Raw genomic sequence first — 18,243 nt, 5'->3', positions numbered from 1 at the left:
CATCCCATTCCTTTCTAGCTTTTAGGGTTTGTGATGAAAAGTCTGATGATAGCCTGATTGGTGCTCCCTTGTAGGTGATTTGACGCTTCTCTCTTGCAGCTTTCAAGATTCTCTCTTTGTCTTTGAGTTTTGCCAATTTGACTATAACATGTCTTGGAGAAGCCCTTTTTGGGTTGAATATGTTTGGAGATCGTTGAGCTTCCTAGATCTGAATATCTGTGATTTTTCCTATGCATGGGAAGTTTTCTGCCACTATTTTGTTGAATATGTTTTCAATACATTCTCCTTTTTCCTCCCCTTCTGGAATACCCATGACTCGGATATTTGAGTGCTTAAGGTTGTCTAATGTCTCTCTCAGATTTTCTTCAATGTTTTTGATTCTGTTTTCTTGTCAGCTTGTGTTATTTCAATCAGTCCATCTTCAAGTTCAGAGGTTCTCTCTTCAACTTCCGCTATCCTGCTGGTTAAACTCTCCATTGTTTTCTTTATTTCGCTGAATAACTTCTTCAGTTCAGCAAGTTCTGCTACATTTTTTTTCAGAGCATTGATTTCCGTGTACATTTCCTCTTTCATGTCCTGTATACTTTTCCTCATTTCGTCATGCTGTCTAGCTGTGTTTTCTTGTATCTCATTCAGTTTCTTTAGATTTGGACTCTGCTGGGCTGCTGGATCATGCATTGGTGGCCCCACAGGGTGTGTGTTTTCTGCCAAGTCTCCACCTCCCTAGCCAGACGTCTCTCCGTTCTGTGCACACTAGGCGGGGCTGTTGGACCTCACAGAGGTGGCCCGCAGGGTGTGTGTTTTCTGCCGAGTCTCCGCCTCCCTAGCCGGACGCCTCCTGGCTCTGTGTGCTCTAGACTGGGCTGGGACGTGTCTTCTGCTACCCTCGTCTATCAGCTGGGCCTTCAAGCCTCTGCTCAGCATCGCCCCTCCCAGGAAGTCTTTCAGGTTTCCGCTAGGCGCAGCTGACCGGTCACTCTGGGTGCCTTTGTAGTACTGTATAGGACTTTCTCGGGACTTTTCACCTTCCTCCTGGTATTGCAGTTATCTGTGTATTTGTCTTATCTCCCACACTGGAGTGTGAGCTCCTCGGGGGAGGAGCCTGCAGCACACAGTTCCTCTTTGATTCCCCCCGGCGTGGACCAACTCCGGCGCCTGCCCGCAGTCAGCTCTCCAGCAGATTCAAGCAAGCTTGGGAGTGCTCCAATCACACTTTTCCTAACCATAAATTGGTTAGGCATTTTTCCGAACTGATGGCCACAGAGATGGTATCTGCCTCCTGGTAACAGGAAGTTTATCGGGGGCCGGAGCCCAGGGTGCAGTGGAGTGACAATTGGCCTGGCCAGTTCTTCCCTGTCCTCCCGCCACTGGCCAGGGGCTCCCCATGTCACCAGCCCCACCAGAGAACTGTGGGGGAAGTGGGATGTGAGGCCAGCCCGCAGTCCCCGGGAGGCCCCACGCCGGGGCAAGGAAGTGGGAAGGCTCAGTGAGGAGCCAAGGCGGGTGAGGAGGGCAGGCCTGGCCGAGCTGGCCAGCCCCTCCCCAACCTGAAAAATTGAAGGCAGCCCCAGGCCGGTGACTGGCCTAGTGGGGCAGGTGGATACCGGATGGGCGTCTGTCCCGCAAGCAGGGCTGGGCTGGGGGTCACTCACAGAGCTGAGCTGGCCAAGCGGCTCCCTCTCCGTTTCCATGTTGTCCTAGCCGATGCTGCCTAGGGCTGCTCACTCGGTCCCGTGGTGCGGCTCGGGCGCTCCCAGGAATCTTCTTTAATGTTGGCCCTAAACCTTGAATCTGTAGTTGCTTTTTTATAGTTGTAGATTAGTTGATCAAAGACTTATTCTTTTTTTGTTGCTCTTGGAAATGCAAATAGCACTCTGGCAGCACAGCGCACACCTCTCAGGCTCACACTGTCTTCTGGCGTCCCTGCTCCAGACCTGTCGCCATCTTGACTCCAAAGTAATTTGATTTTAGTAGACCTATCATATTAAGAAAAATAAGTAAATCTAACTAGATATTTTAGCCCACATTTCTGGAGAGAGAATCTAAGAGGAAAAAAATAAAGAAGTGAATGCTGAACCCATCAAATAGCTTCTTCCTCATGAGGTCAATCTGCTTGTCCATGTTTTAACACTCCATTGCGATAACGTAACTATCAGGTAAAAAAAATCAAGGGTTAAGAGTTCAGTCATATAAGAACAAGAATTCCAACAAAATCTTCATTTCAGTGTATCCTTTGTTCCATCTATAGTTCAAAGTTGTTTTGGGAAACAATAAATAGCACTATTGGTTGAGCAAAGATATTTCTGTGATTATGTTTCAAAAATTTAGAGCTTTCTGATATTAGATGGGAGTGGGGGGGGTTCACTAATTATGGTCCAATGACCAGGAGGTCAGGAAATTGAAAAAAAATCCTGAATAGAAATCCACACCACTTTGTTTTTCCCAAACCCCAGAAAAGGTCAGTGGAAGCAGGTATTTGACCTCTGAAGAACCTCTGGAGATGTTATAACCCAAGTACTGGGTAATATCTCCAGAAAAATGAAAGACTCAGTGGCCCACACAGGAGAACCCAGATCCAACGTCCTGGCCTGATGGTAAAGGGCAAGGATGTTACATATTTGACTGGTGTGACAGGTACAGCTGCTACCCAGAGAAGCCACCTTGTTGAATCAGATCTTCGTTTATCATCCCTTATGTTACAGGGGTGAGATCATAAGCATGAAACAAAGGAAATCATAAGAGAATATTTTCAATCAAGAAGCTTCCAGTGAACCATATAATTAAGTGGAAAACTGTCAGTGATTGCTTATTGTATCTGCACAGGACAGAACATTGGTTTAATGGCTTTATATTAATGAGAAAAGACAACTTGGTAATTGACTTAGTACAACAGTAGACGATGTAGAAAAGATACTTCTGGAGGCAGTGAGGTATTGAGTACAGTCCCAGGGGTGAGGAACACTGAAGGAAAATGTACAGAGTTGATCAGAAATTATTCTTTAAATAATGAACGTATTTTAAAACAGTAAAGATTTTTCAGAATTTATAAAATTAGCTGACCTGAGTGTAAACGACTAAGTTCATCTCTTCTATTCCCAATAAGAAACCACTTTTTCTTCATTCTAGAAAAATTTGAAGCAAGTTTCTCTGGACAGTTTTGCAGAACCAGACAAAACATGTAAAAGGAACATAGGAAATCATGAAAGATCTTAAACCCAAGATGAGTGTTTGCACTCTTTCTCTTCATAAACTTAACATGGAGACTTCCAGGAAGATGGCAGACTAGAGGTGCCCAGGGAGCATTACTCCTGCAGAAGAAAATGGAAATGGGCCCACCGCCACTGCTGCTGCAGTCGCCAGAGCTATTGTTCAGTCCCAGAACCATCTCCCATCACTGAGCAGCTTCCTGCAGAGCAGCAGTCCTGCAAGTGGCCTGTCACTGCAGCTGTGGACTCAACAGACATGAGGGAGGTGGCACCACTGCTACCATTTCCATCATTGTTAGTTAACACCACTACCATCAAGAATGTTGCAGATGCAAGGAAGGCAGTTACAGTCACCAGTACTGCTGTTGTCCCCATGAGGTAACCCTGCTACTGCCAAAGACACTGCACATGAGAGGGACACAGCAGCAGCTGCTGGCACAACAGTCGCTGGCACCACTGCCATTGCCATGACATAACCCCACTACTACCAAGGACACAGCCAAGACACTGCAGATGCCAGGGGTGCAGTTGCAGCCACTGGTGCTGCTGACACCACCACAAAATAAGCTTGGTGTTGCTGACACCACCACAGATGAAAAAGAGGCAGTTGCAGCTGCCAGTGCCACTGCCACCCCCATGAGGTAACCCCACTGCCGCTGCAGACGCCACAGACGCCAGGTAGGCAGTTGTAGCCACTGACACCACTGCCTACAGCATGAGGTAACACTGCTACTGCTGCATACACTGTTCCTGCACGTGCTGCTGCTATGAACACTGCAACTAAGCAGGAGGCTGCTTCAACTGCCATTGCTACAGTTACTGGCACCAATGGTGCTGCCAGGCAGCCACCATCATCATGTGAGGATCCCACTGCTGCTGGAACCACCACTGCCATGCAGGCAGCCCACCAAAGCCACCTCCACAACCTTTGCTACCACAGGGGTGGCCTGCTACCATAGCAGCAGCTGCAGCAGCCACTACCACTATGCAGGCAGACCACTGACCTAAGTTGAAATATGGAGGGTCACCAGTGAAGAGTAACAGAAGAAGCAACTGCTGTACCAGATGACCAGACATCAACGTAGAGATAGTAGAAATACAAGAAGAAAGAAAAATATGAGTCCACCTAAGGAATACAATAAATCTCAGGTACCAAACCCCACGGAGCAGGAAACCCTTGAAATGACTGAAAAAGAATCCCAAGTAAAAATCTTAAAGAAACTCAGTGAGAAACAAGAAGACACAGTTAGATGATATAATGAACTGATCAAAACTATCTGGGATATGAAGGAGTAAATTTAAAAAGTGATTAACACTTTTAAAAAGAATGTACCAGAACTCATGGAACTGAAGAAGTCATTCAAAGAAGTAAAAAACACAATGGAGGGCTTTAGCAGCAGCCTAGAGTACACAGACAAAGAATTTCTGATCTTGAAGACAGTCTCTTCAAAATAACTCAGGTGGACAAAAGAAAAGAAAAAAGAATTTTAAAAAATGAAGAAAATCTAAGAGAGAAAGCAGAAAACCTTAAGTGAATCAACAAACATTTGAATCATGGAGTATTGCATTGGGAATCCAAAAAATGATAATCACTACCATGAATACACAAGAAAGCCAAAACCCACTGATAAAACAAAAATGAAAGAGAAAGAAACTGTATCTTACCACCTCCAAAAACCAATAAACACGAAAGACAAACAATAAAAGAGAAAGAAACAAAAGATATTTAGAACATTCAAAAGAAAATCAGTAAAGTGCCAGAAGTAAGATAATACCTTTCAGTAATAAACCTAAATGTAAATGGATTAAATTCTTCACCCAAAAGACACACACTGGCTAATTAAATTAAAAAGCTAGGCCCAATTATATGCTGCCTACAAGACACTCACCTCATCTGTAAAGCTACACACAGACTAAGAGTGAATTGATGGAAAAAGACATACAATGCAAAAGGAAACCAAAACCAAGCAGGAGTAGCTATTCTTATATCAGATAAAATAGACTTTATAAAAACTATAATAAGAGACAAAGAAGTCCACTATGTAATTATAAAGGGATCTATCCAGCAAGAAGGCATAACAGTCATAATATATGTGTATCCAGCATTAGAACACCCGGATATATAAAGCAAACACTATTAGACGTGAGGAAACAGATAGACCCAAATATGATAAAAGTTAAGGACCTGAATATCCCTCTTTCAACATTGGACAGATAATCTAGGCAACAAATCAACAGAGAAACACAGGATTTAAACTATACTTTAGACCAATTAGACTTGGTAGATATCTACAGAACATTTCATCCAACAACCACAGAATACACATTCTTATCAGCACATGGAACACTCTTCAAGATAGACCATATGATAGGTCACATAACAAGTCTCAACAAACTTTTAAAAGTTGAAATCATTTCAAGTATCTTCTCATACCACAACAGATTAAAACTAGAAATCAATAACAAGCAAAACTCTGCAAACTATATAAACACATGGAAATTAAACAACATGCTCCTGAATGACATATGGGTCCAAGAAGAAATTAAAAAGGAAATCAAAAAAGTTCTTGAAACTAAAGAAAATAAAGACACATCGTACCAAAACCTGTGGGATATAGCAAAAGCAGTACTAAGAGGGAAGTTTATTGCACTGAACACTTGCATAAAAAAATAGAAAGATTTCAAATAAACAACATAATATTATCCCTCAAAGAACTAGAAAAACAAGAGCAATCCAATCCCAAAATGAGTACACAGGAAGAAATAATTAAGGTCAGAGCAGAACTAAATAAAATAGAAAGCCCCCCAAAAGACATAAAAGATCAATGAAACAAAAAGTTGGTTTTTCAAGAAGATAAACAAAATAGACAAACCATTAGCTATGCTAACTAAAAAAAAGAGAGAGAGAGAGAAGACCCAAATAACAAAAATTAGAAATGAAAAAGGAGACATTACAACAGATACCACAAAAATACAAAGAATCATTAGAGACTATTATAAACAACTATGTGTCAACAAATTTGAAAACCTAAAGGAAATGGATAAATTTCTGGACACATACAAACTACCAAGACTGAACGAAGAAGAAATAGATAACGTGAACAGATCAATTACAAGCAATGAGATTGAAGCAGTAATCAGCAGTCTCCCAACAAAGAAAAGCCAAGGACTGGATGACTTTACTGCTGAATTCTACAAAACCAAAAAAGAGGAATTAATACTAATTCTCTTCAGACTATTACAAAAGATTGACACAGAGGCCATTCGCCCAAACTCATTCTATGAAGCCAGATCACCCTGAAACCAAAACTAGACAAAGATATGTCAAAAAAAGAAAACTATGAGCCAATATCTTTGATGAACATAGACACAAAAATCCCAATAAAATATTAGCAAATAGAATACAACAACACATAAAAAAATTATACACTGTGATCAAGTAAGATTCATCCCAGGGATACAAAGATGTTTCAACATACACAAGTCAAAATGTGATACACCATATCACAAAATCAAGGACAAAGCCATATGATTATCTCAATAGATGCAGAAAAAGCATTTGACAAAATTTGCCATCACTTCCTGTCAGCAAATTAGGTATAGAAGGTAAGTCTCTCAATATGATAAAAGTCATAAATGATGAACCCACTGCCAAAATCATCCTGAATGGGGAAAAGTTCTAAGATGGGAACAAGATAAGGGTGCCAACTATCACCACTCCTATTTAACGTAGCATTGGATGTACTAGCCAGAGCAATCAGGAAAGAGAAAGAAATAAAGGGCATCTGGATTGGAAAAGATGAAGTCGAATTGTCCCTGTTTGCAGATGACATCATACTATATATAGAAAAGCCTAAAGACTCTGCAGAAAAACACTTAGAGTGAATAAACAATTTCAGTAAAGTTGCAGGATACAAAATGAACATGCAAAAATCAGTAATGTTTTTATACTCAAACAACAAACTAGCAGGAAAAGAAATCAAGAAAGCTAGCCCAGGCTGGCCCCATGGTGCACTCGGGAGAGTGCAGCGCTGGGAGTGCAGCGGCACTTCCGCTACGGGTTCAGATCCTATATAGGACTGGCTGGTGCGCTCACTGGCTGAGCGCGGTGCAGACGACACCAAGCCAAGGGTTGCGATCCCCTTACCGGTCACGAAAAAGACAAAAAAAGAAAAGAAAAGAAAGCTAGCCCATTTACAATAGTTACCAAGAAAAGAATATACCTAGGAATAAACTTAATCAAGGAAGTGAAAGATCTCTACGATGAGAACTACAATTCACTGTTAAAACAAATTAAAGACATTCCATGCTCTTGGATTAGAAGAATTAGCACTGTGAAAATGTTCATTCTACCCAAAGCAATGTACAGATGCAATATAATCCTCATCAAAATATCAATGACATTCTTCTCAGAAATAGGAAAAACAATCCTAACATTCAAATGCAACAACAAAAGACCCCAAAAAGCCAAAGTAATCCTGAGCAAGAAAAATAAATAAAGCTGGAGGCATAACACCACCTGCTTCAAACTATACTACAAAGTGATAGTAACCAAAACAGCACGGTACTGGCATAAAAACAGACACTCAGACCAATAGAACAAAGAACCCAGAAATCAATACCACAGACTTACAGCCAACTGATCTTCAACAAAGGCACCAAGATCATACATTGGGGAAAAGACTGCCTCTTAAATAAATGGTGCTGGAAAAACTGGACATCCATGCTCAGAAGAATAAAACTAGACACTACCTCTCACCGTATACCAAAATCAACTCAAAATGGATTAAAGACTTAAATATAAGGCTTAAAACTATAAAACTACTAAAATAAAGCAGTGGAAACACTTCAGGACGCAGGAATGGGCAAAGACTTTATAAATATGACCCCAAAAGCACAGGAATTTTATTGCATCTAGGTATACCTAAAATAAATAAATCATTGACTACGTATTAGAAATACTCCATGATGTAGAAGAGCTTGTATAAGTGAGGAAGTGAAAGATCTGTCTGCTCCACACTGCCTCAAACTACAGAGAAGGAGAAAATGAAGTGACATCAAAACCCAGATCCAGAAAGTAATGATCTCACGATGACATCATGTTACAGCTTCCCATTCCGAGGGAAAGTAATACAACCTAGGGAGCAGTAATACAGTAGTGAAGGCGAATTTTGGAGAATCAGTAGTGGCAGAAGAAAGGGAGCAAGGATTGGAGGTATGTAGCTTGGGGCTCCCTGACTTTTCTCCTGCCACTTCCTTCAAGACTCTACCCCTTTTTCTTTTATTTTACCCCATGCCAAAATTAACTGATATTAATTGTATTAGAAATGGATTTGTATAAAATACACACTGCTCATGAAAGGAACATGGTAGGGCCCATTTCTTTACAATAATAATCCATTTTGTAGCAAACATAGTCAGAGAACTATCCAATCAGAGCACAGAAAAGATTGTATGGGATAGGAAAAATTGTCAACTTACTCTTCACCCCTTAAGTTCACCATCTCAGCTTCTCCTATATCTTCACAGTGATTCATTCAACAAACATTTACTTATTCTTATTGTGTGTGAGACACCTTGGCCATTACAAAGATGAAACATAATCTACCCTAAAAGGATTTATACCCTAATAAGAAAAACCAGGCTCTCCTTCCTGAAAAACTCACCCTCCTGCTCTGTTCTCACCTTTCTAACCACATCATTTAATGCCTTTCATTAGCTTTTTCAAATTTCCTACATCACAAGCTATCCTTGAGGGAACATCTTCTTCTAAGATCTCAGCTATCACTTTTTTGTTGTTGTTGTTGTTTTGCAGTTTATTCATCAACTCTAGAATATTAGAACCCAAATATTTATTAAATTTCAGTTTAATACCATTGCATTTCTTACTTCCAGTGCATTCCAGACCATTTTTACTTGAATGTCCCAAAGGCATCTCCCCCTCAGAATGTCTAAGACAAAAATTATTTTCCTGCTCCTCCTGTTCCTTTCTCTTTCCCTACTTATAGTTGCATTTCTTCCAGAGGCAAATACTGGGACAAGGTAATCCAGTGCAAATAGTTTATTTGGAAGGTGATCCAGGAGAGACTACTAGGGGATTGAAGCAGTGAGACCAGGAAGGGAAAGCAGCCAAAAAGGCTTAGTTATCCAACAAGGTACCACTATGGGAACCTAGAGCTGAATCCCACTGGGGAACTCTGGGAGTAGAATACAAACCTCAGAATAATCCCACCTGTGGTACAAAGGTGCTGAGGTATTTACCCGCCACCTCCTGTCAAACGCTGAGGGCTGTTGCCAGGACATTCATCCCCTAGCTCTTCCCATCTCTTCCCATCTCCTTTGCCCCTGCCACCAGAGAAAGCCCTCAGGCATTGGGAGTGGGACACCAGCAGCTTCTGCTCCACTCTGTTCTGGGTCTTGGTCAATGGTATCACAACCTGCTGGTGACCACAGCTAGAAACCTTAGAACTATCCATGATTTCACCCTCTTCTTCATCCCCCATGTTTACTCAGGCACCAAATCCTGTTGATTTTATGCCCGTCATGGTGATAACTTCGTTTGCTCATCTCAATCCTTTTACTATTGTCTTAATTCAGTGTATCAATGACCCGTAAAATATTGCCATAAGTGGATTCCTATCTGGTCTTTTGGCCTCTGGGTCCCTCCTTCGAGCTGCCAGCAGAGCCATCCATGTTTCATACTGCTAGGGAAAGAAGAATAAGAGCTGTAGCAGCCAATGTGACTCAGTGCCTCCCTCTCTGTGCCAGGCACTAGACAAAGCACATTCTGTGCATGGTCTCATTTAATCCTCCCAATAAACTCATAAGACAAGTAATGGTTTTATCCCCATCCTACAGATGAGGTCACTGAGGCTTAGAGAAGTAAAGGTCAGTGCTAATAAGATTAGAGAAGAAATCCAAACCCAGACAGTCTGACCCCAGAACTCTGGTGCTTTACAACCTAAGATATTGTCACTGAAGTCAGTCATCTCTTCAAAAGGCAGATCCAGTTATGTCACTTCCCTGATTAAAAGCCCAACCCAATGATGTTTTCCTAACACTTTAATAATTGAAGTCTTAACTTTTAAGCATGTTGGGACACAGCGTCGTATACTGGCCTCAAGTTCCCTTTCTAGCTTATCTTTCTCCACCTGTACTCGCGTAATAGTTCATAAACTTGAGCTGAAGGGAACAGGAAGCAGCGTGTTTGATTAAAACACAGGGTGTTTTTAGGAGAGTCACCGAAGATAAGCCTGTGTTCATATCACAGAGGCCTTTGAAAAATCACTAGATCAAAGAAGCCATATATCCCTCCCAGAGGTGTCCACCTGCCTCAGCCAGCCAACAACATTTCTGAAAGAGCAATCAGGACTTTCAACCTCACACCAGTCGGGCATGGCCTGACCCAGCTGGGAGGCAGGCTGACCTACTAACCTGCATGCTGGCTGATGAGTGCTGAGGTTCACCAGCAGATGTTGTCTGGCTTCCTGCTGTTCCTGGCCAACCAAGCCCTCTGCCTACGCAAACCCTCCCTTTCTCTCCACAGCCATTCCAACTGTTTCATTCTCTACTAGGAAGGTCAGAGGCCTTTGCCCCCTGACTGCATTGCTCTTCCTCTGCTCTGAACCTGAAAAGGAATCAATGTCTGTCAACCAGCACTGCTTTGTATTCCTACGCAGTTCTGTTATTTCCTCAAAGTGGAGCCCAAGTACATAATGGGATAGAAGGCATCTGATATTTCACTGAATGTTCTTCAGTACCTAGCATGTAAAAGATTTGCAATAGACAGTTGAGTGAGTTAGATACCACATCAAAATTCTTTCCAAGCCTATATTTTAACTCCTAATGTTGTCACATTTTGAATGTATGTTACCATGTAGTAAATTACACGTCATTGCTGAAAGAATATTAAATTCTGAAGGTCAACTCAGGTCTAATTAATAACAAGCAATAGGCTGTATTTCATATACGACAGTGACCTACTATCAGTAAAGCAAACACTGTGAAAGTTAAATATTCACAGGGCTGGCCTTCATCAGACTAAATGTGTTATGCGTGGTTAATACTGCACAGGACAATTCTGTAATCCCTTTAACAGGATAGTAATCACCCGCCACACCCCCTGCCAGCTCCCCTGCTCTACACCTCTATATTCTGCAGATTAGCACTTTGGATATATGAGGGTACTTCAAAAAGTTCGTGGAAAAATAAAATTAAAAGATAATACAAATTTTTCCATGAGCTTTTTGAAATACCCTCATAGATAGAATGAGTGAGACTTACTTCCCTGACAGGAGTAAAACTTTCCGGTCAGCAAATTAAATAACTAAATTTAACAAAAGAATTCATTTCCCAATGCGTGTGTAAATTGTTGTAGATCTGTCGTCTATTCATGCTGTTCACACCTTCACACGAGGTGATTAAAACTTTCTCCCTGCAGGAGAGAGATGAATATGGAATTATATTTTCCACATAGAGTCAACATTTTATCATGGATGGGACCCAGAGAATTATGCTACAATAGAAAGCACATATCTCTGCTGTGAAACATCGTGCAGCACAGAGGTGGGAGAAATTGAAATTGGTCCTCATTAAAATGATGATGCCAACCCACGGCTGGAGATGGAAGGCAGCCTTCCTACCCGGTAGAGAGCTTCACTGATGAGTGAAAGGTAGAAGCTCTTGGTGGTCAACTAGCAGGAGAAGATTGCAGCATGATTAAATCAGTTCCAAGTTTCCTTGGTTCAAACTCAATTTTAGAGAAAGTTCTGTTTCAGTAAAGACAGTTCTATCCCCCTGGGCTGTTGCTACTAACATAAAATCAAATATCAAAAGACACTTAGTTAACTATAACAGATGATTCTCTTTTAAATTATGCATACGTAAGAATACCATCCAATAACTTGGTATGTCACATATTAATACTCACATTGCATAATTTTTATTATCATAAAAATTTTCCTCCATAGAGCAGATTTTTGTCATATTTTACATATTAGGAAACTGAAGTACGAAGAGATTAATGTGGCTTGTCTAAAGCGCATAGCTGTATTGTGATCTTTAATTTAGATTTTCTGGTTCCAAGTCAGAAAATTGTGATCTTTAATTTAGATTTTCTGGTTCCAAGTCTCTAAGAAGTAATGTGAGTTATGGGAAAAGTATACATTTGTACAATTTTTTCCCATCATACCCCACTGCTTCATCATGTTACTAAATGGCCAGATTCAAACATGTTCCTCTTGCTTTAATTTTGTTCATGTCTATGACTGGCCCATCTCAAAGGACAGAAAGGAATGCTAAAATGCCTCTTCTGTAAAAAACTGAATTCTACTGGTTCTTAGAAAAACGATTTTTTTTTTTAGTTTATTTTGGTTTATTTATGCTGGTAATGCTCTTTATTATTTCTAATTTTATACTAATTGCTAATGTAAAAAACACAAACTTGAAAGAAGGGTTTTTTTAATTTAATAACATAATCTAATAATTTTAGCCTCAAACTCCATATGATATTCATGAAGATGAAAAATTGTAGAGGAGAAGGTGTAAGAATGTGTTAAGTAACTAATCCATATGATCAACTGTCATGCATCCTGTACATGGGGACCATGGGAATATGCCTCCAACTATAGGAACTATCACTGGCCCACCTGTCTGCTGCATATTAAAATCCAATGTTGCGTTTCCACCAAGACCTGCTCCCAGCTAATGACCCAGGAGACAACATCCTAAGGCAGACCCATTCCTGGTCAGATTTAAATGGTGGCATGATGGCTCCCAGCCATAGCTGGTTCCCTTCCTATTTCTCTCACACAGGCACTTCTAATAAAATCCTTGCAGGTTTAATTCTATCTTGGCATCTGCTCAGAGGACCCAGACTAAGACACATAAAAACATGTTTTGAAAAGGTAATTTAATTTCAAGCTCTAATTTTAAATTGAGTATTCATGAAATATTACATGTTTTAAAAGCAAGACAGAATCTGTATGCCCCAAATGAGCTAGATAGTGTGGGAAAATAAAAAGACACATTCACATGAAGATACATAGGTAATAGAATAAATGAAAATATACCAAAGGAGCAAAAGTGGTAATCCTTAAGTAGTGATTTTATAGGTGGTTTTAATTTTCTTTTATATAATTTTCTAAGTATTCTAAGTTTCCTAAAATGAGATTACTTTATTTTATAATCTAAACTATGATACAAACATCACAATTTAAAATACAAATTTTATAGAAAAGTAGACAAAATAAATTTTGGCTAAGCATAAAAAATAGTAAATGCTTTCCTAAAATAATTTAAGGTGTTTTGTTTGTTGGTTTATTTAAAATTGGAACTTCAAAGAGAAGTGTAGGCTCCTTGATTTCTCAGTACTCTGATGAATTTAAATATGTGGTTTGAAATCACTGTCCTCTTAACAGTGAATAGATATAAACTATCTGTTGTATGTTTATGAACAAATGCACCACTACTGGGAGGATCTCTAAGAAAAGATACGGGGTCTCATGTTTCCTTTTAAGAGCAAAGAAGCCCTGCTCTTAGCTTGATTTAACTCATGGCAAAATAGAATCTTCTGCCAAGACTTTACTTCAATGAGTTATATGGACCACTTGTCTCTAAAAGCTTCAGAGAAGGGTTAGAGGGTGAGGAAGGGAAGGAGGGAATGGGAGAGAGAGAGAGAGAGTTGTACTCTGACCAAAATGGCCAGAGAGGGGCAGGGTTGGCAAATACAACTTCACTCCCATGCCAACTCTGACAGCTTGGTAGTGATTGCCTCAGCTGAGAAGGATTCTGAGGTCACATCTGAACCATATCTGCCTAAGTGTGAAGGGAAGGTATTTGTCATCTCTGGGGCCTGGGGTAATAGGATAGGCAATGTACCATCAATTTGTACTTTTTGTTTTCAATACATTATGTGACTTCCATGTAAAAACTGCATTTAAGTTTCTGTCGGCCTATTATTAATCAAAAGCATTATGCTCTTAAGTTTTATTGGAAGTATGTTGATTTTGAGGTTGTTAGTAATAGACTAATGTAGTAGAGGGGTTGATGATATGAAGTAGGATTATTGGTTATAATCCATAAATAACCTGAGAATTGTGAACATTTGGTTACTAATGAACTATGTTTTGGGAATTAATCATTTTTAAGGAAGCAGGGAGTTTTCTACATACTGATAAATTTTAGTAAAAATATTTTCTGTATTTGCACAACACTAAAATGTTTACTGTAATGTAAATCGTCATGCTGCAGTTGTACCATTTGAATTTTTTAAGTACAATTCATGTGTCGTTTCGCTTACGTTTAAACTAAATGTGTTCACATATCATGATTTGGGAAGAATACTACTGCAATCCAGCAATACAAAATGAGTGTGTTTTATAAATTATTGTTATTGAGAATGGAATCTTGAAGCATTAGGATACAAGTTTAAGCCAGGATGGGCTCTTCACAATTTCACAGTGTGGAACATGGAGCAGCTGATCAGAACCAGATGGTTCTTGATAGTGCAGCTTCCTGTCCCCACTCTCTACCTTCTCAATCAAAATCCCTAGGGGCTAGCTTCTAAAAATGTACATTTTTAACAAATACACCAACTGATTCTTTTGCACACAAATTTGAGAACCACTAACCTAAACTTTTGAAAAGATTTTGCCATTCATTCCAGGGCTCTATCTCTACTGCCCATCACCACCATCACCCTCATCTGAAAACACCAACAGCACCTAGATTATTCTCTATTCCAAACCTAAATCTTTAGATCAACTTCTCAGAAACAAGTACACTTACTCTTAACCCTGAATACTAACAATCCAATCCTCTCAAGAGGCACTGGTAACGTGCTCCAAAAACACTTGCAAAAATGTTGCTGGTAGCTTTACTTAAAATTATGAGTTCCTTTAATCTTGCATTCTTACTAGGATGACCTATATTCTTAAGGAAATTGAGGCATCTTTCACAATAAATGTGAAAATAGTCTCAGAAGTATTTATATTATGATGGGTAAAAGTTGTGACTGATAATTGTTATAATCTGATTTTTAAAGTAGTAGTAGCAGTAGGAGTAGTAGTACCAGTAGATAATAATTGACTGTCTTGAATGCTTTCCCTATATCCAGCCCTGTGTACTCTATATTCAAATATTCTTGAACTTGCATTGTATAAGTCTGGATTGGTGGTTATATTTAAGTTCTATTGAAGCTTAAACTACTTCTTTCACATGGTTGCCACAGTGTTTTACCTCAAGCAAAGCACTGTTCGTTCATATCTTGCTCCTCGTTCCTATTCCCAGGCAGTAAAATACAGATTTGAAGGAAGGCTTTCACTTCACAGAGTCTCACTTTAAATATAAAGAATTTTAAATGACATTTTGTCAGCAAATCCAAAGGAAGATCCCTAAAAAAGAATGTGTCAATTAAGATGATTTACGGCATTGAACATTCTTGGCCAAGGTAGAAAAACACATCTAAGAGAAATATCTACCTAGAGCGGCGGCCGTAACAGCAGATGCAGTGAACCTCAGCACCGTGCTGAGACTCTTTTCTCCCTTATGAACCCCATGAAGTTACTACTGGCCGCTACAGTGGGTAAAGTTTTGGAACTATGACACAGAGAAAAACTTTGTTTAAAGTTTTGAACATATACCAGCTCTGGTAAAAAGACAGATGGCTCCATAAAATATGCAATAAAAGCAGTCTCTAGGGTCTTTTGGAAGTTAAAACATGTGAGAACTCGTTGTGGTGCCATTTGGCCCCTGAGGTTGTGAGTTTGTCGGCATTTCAAATCCTAACTTCTGCATTTTTAAATTCTATTTGTGCAACAGTAGTGTCCTACTGTTCACAAATCATGAAAAGGAAAGTTCTGTCCAGAAAACTGTCTTTCCCCTGCACAAATAATGTATACATCTGGGAATCACAAAAAAGCTTTGTTTTTATATCTAAGTAACATAAATTGCTTCTTTTGATTTTTTTTTCTTTTTGCCTTTAAAATTGTGTGTGTGATGAGTGGGTGCATATTTAACACAGTCTTTTTAATCAGAAAAACATTTCACTAATCCCATACTTTGTCTCTAACAAATTAACTCCGGTAAACAAATTCTTAAATGCCTTCAGAGAAAGTGTCCATTAGACCTATGTGGCCAAAAGATAGAACTGGAAACAGAATCAGGGTCTAAAATAAGGTCTAAGGCAGTGGTAAAGACACAGATCTGGGAATCAGGAATTCTGTGTTCTATGCCATTAACAAGTCACGTGATCCTGGGCAATACAGTGGATTGATCCAACCAAAATGTCATCCAGCTCTCTAGGGACAGAATACTGCTGTAGGGACCTATACGGCCAACTGACAATATTGCAAATGCTTGGTCTCCATCCTCAACCAATCTCTCACCTGGTCAGTGATATTTTTATACTACCCTATAAAGAGAAATACTGAAGAGTTCAAATTAAAAGAGAAAGATGGGTTATAACACTAAATGAGATGTCAAAGAAGGTCTTGGTCAGAGACATGGCATTCACTGTCCTGATGGATGACACTCACTGTCTTCTGACATCAGTCCTGAAGCCTGTTGCATTCCTCGTGGGATGTCTCAATCTGACAGGCTCCACAGACATGCATCAGGGCTGTGCACCCCCCAAAACTGTATGTAAAATTAGGCTCATATGCTTTTACCTAAGAATAAATTCCATTTTTAACTCATTTCCATACAGGAAATATGTTCTGAATAAAGACAGGAAAGTAGTACATTATCCATACCAACCTGGAGGATGGTCTGTTCATCTTTGAATCTACAGTCCTATGCACATGACATACCTGCTATATTGTATACACTCAGAAATGGCTTCAAGAATGAATGAGTGGATTAATGAAAGAACAAATGTGCAAACCCCATTTTGGAACCAGTTGCTGGGCACTGAGACTGCCTCAAGCAGCACGGCTGGTCAGAAGCCTAGGTTCCTCAAATGAGCCGTGACCTCTGCCTGCCCACAGCAGTTTGTGAACAACACTACTGTACATTTTTTTATACTAGATATAGTGCTTATTATTATTGCCCATGGCCAATTAATTCCAATGGAAAAATGAAATTCATCATAATATTCATTTTTCTAATGGAAAAGTTAAAAGCAATCTGCTCTGAAATAAAGATGAATGGTAAAGGACTTATTGGAATAGAGTTGAAAAGGAGAGTGCTATTCTTGAGCTACCATATTCAGGATACGGGAGCTAGTACCAAGCCAGAGACATTTGTCCATCAGGCCACAAGCCAAGGCCCTTGGGTCTCAGGTCTGCCCATGTTTTAGAGACCCCATTAAACCATGACCACTTTGGCCCCTGCTCAGAGCCCAAGAACACAGGTGTCTGGTTTATTTACTGCAAGTTCTATTCCCACTCTGGTCCCCTTTCAACCAGCAGCTGTCTTTTTCATGCTGCCCACTTTGGATGCTCTGTTACCCTGACCGCGTTCCAGGCAGGCCTCACTAATAGTGCTCATAGAGCTGCCTTTGACATGTGTTTACCTCCTCAAATTCTTCAAAGAGCTCTGATGCTTATGCAGAGGAAAGCCACGCTTCTTCCTTCCATCTCCCTACCCCTTACACAATTCCGCTGCTGGAGTCCCATCCACGATCCAGGTAAGGTTCCTACTGCTTTGGGGAGGACATTCTGAGACTTGTGCTGCAAGATGGCTGTAAAGAATCCACAAAACACTTCTACTTCTCCTCTGCTCCTTTTCCTCTGTATATGCTATCTTTAAAAAATGAAAGCACTATTTCTAGGGCAGTCATGTGTGAAAGATGGGCCTTGAGCAGGTGTTTCCCTTACTCCAACTGATCTGAGACAGGCTTGAAGAATACAGCTCTTAAAGAACCCAAGAGTTGTCAAGAATCACAGGTGTTAGCAATGGCACTCACACCAGACTTTCATGTGTCTGATGAAGAGATGCTTTTGCTATCTCCGTGATATTCAAAGATCCTCACTTTATCTATGCTAATTTACCTGAGTAGGATACCTGTCTACTGACCTCAGCTCAGTCTAGTCTACCT

The sequence above is a fragment of the Galeopterus variegatus genome, unplaced genomic scaffold, assembly GCF_000696425.1.
Source record: "Galeopterus variegatus unplaced genomic scaffold, G_variegatus-3.0.2 Scaffold79, whole genome shotgun sequence".
In the NCBI taxonomy this organism is placed as follows: Eukaryota; Metazoa; Chordata; class Mammalia; order Dermoptera; family Cynocephalidae; genus Galeopterus; species Galeopterus variegatus.
Note: the sequence above shows the minus strand (reverse complement) of the source record.